A 1,882-nucleotide genomic window follows, 5' to 3' on the forward strand; every position below is an offset into this window, starting at 1 on the left:
ATTTCTACATATGCCATGTCATGCCATAGCATCATTAAACTAGCATCTAACAATGGACAAAAGTGTTGTTTTTTTCTCTAACCTATGGCTCTCTAACTATAAAGGCTGCTGTGTAATTTGCCCCCTGACTAAGCATTTAAAGAATTTAGCGGAAGCATTTAAATAATCCTGTGAATGCACTTAAAGAAAGCAGAATCAAATCGTTATAATCGAATCGAATTTAATTGTGAATCGAATCTAATTTAATCGTTCTAACTTTGCAAAAATCGTTCTTGAATCGAATCGAAAACCTACCCAAAGATTCACAGCCCTACTGATTATAGAGGATACTGTCCAAATAAAGTTAAATTACTTCATTAAAATACACTGTAATCAAAAATGAAATGTAATTTTAATTTAAGTTTAATACTGTGCATACATATTATATTAAAATGTTTTGTTATATTTTTTATCTTCACTGTCTTGAGCTGAATAGTAGCTAGTGAATACATTCCATGTATAATTTTTCCAATATATATATATATATTTGCATTTTTTTTAATTCAAACTGACTTACAAACGTAGAAAAAATATAAATCCTTGTTTGTGCTGTTTTATTGTGTTAATGTTAGTAAATTGCCTTTTTGTGTGTATTATATACCTTTTTCGTAATTGTAACAAATGTAATCAAAAAGAACAAATAGAATGTTAAAAAATGAACGCGAACAGATGTTCATATTAATAACTACAATTGAAGAGTTCATTTGCAAAAACAGATAACTCAGTTTTTAAAAATGTTCAAAAATCATGCTTTTTTAAAATCCTGCATTCCAATTAATATCAATCAAACTGCAGTTTGGTTGTTTTGATTAAATATAATAATAACAAAAAAAATACAGCTAACTAACACAATAATAACATGCTAACACAATAAAAAACATGATTTATGAGAATTAATAAAAACAGAGTTAACTGTTTTTGCAAATAAGCTCTTCAATTCTAAATTATGTGCACAATTGACATGACAAAACGCTTTGTATCATATTTTTATGTACATATTTAATTAATGCAATATTATTTAAATTAATTTTAATGGAGATTTCTGTTTGGGTGAATGACCACTTTTAAAAATGTTTGAGGGAATGAAAAATCAGAGGCCTAGAATGGCCCTGCAGTACCTCTTTTGTCCACGAGGTTGCACTAGTTGACAGGACAGCAACTTTAGTTGCTACTGTGTAGGAACTGCTACTGTATGTCAGATGATGATCGCATGGTTTGAACTGCATCGAGTGCGCATCTAAACGCCAGTGGTACTTAACTACAATACGTAGAACGGTTAGAACCTCACAGCTAGGACGCTTTTGACAGAATTCCTCGTTTAACACCCACTGCTTCTGACCATTATAAAGAAGGTACAGCCATAACTTAAAGGGTCTATCTATGTGTTGAATGCAACGAGCGCTGCTGTATATTCCCGGGCCACGCCCCTCCCGCAGATGGCCCGTCACGAAGCCACGCCCCGAACCTTTTGTTTTCTGGTAATCTGTCTCGCGACGGGGAGAGATGGCATTTTCAGGAGGGGAAACAAGGGAGAGGGTCAGAGAGTTCAGCGCTGTTAAAATCTCCGCTTCCTCTGCGCCACAACTCACACTGAACCTTGTTGCATGTTCGATAACTAGTCTATGATGGAGTGATTATAGCTGTTGTTACAGGGTTTATAAATAAACAAAACCCGGCCTAAAAGGCCATGCAAATCTAGCACGACAACAAAAGGTTGTGCCATCCATGGTATTGCTAAAGAAAATAGGGACAGATCAGCTACACCTTCAGGCCTGTGGTTGCGAGTAGAGATTGTTAAGAAAAAAACTCTTTCTCTGCTTGGTGTGCGTGCGTGCGTGCGTGT

The sequence above is a fragment of the Sinocyclocheilus rhinocerous genome, unplaced genomic scaffold (assembly GCF_001515625.1).
Source record: "Sinocyclocheilus rhinocerous isolate Xijiao unplaced genomic scaffold, SAMN03320098_v1.1 scaffold19, whole genome shotgun sequence".
Classification (NCBI taxonomy): Eukaryota; Metazoa; Chordata; class Actinopteri; order Cypriniformes; family Cyprinidae; genus Sinocyclocheilus; species Sinocyclocheilus rhinocerous.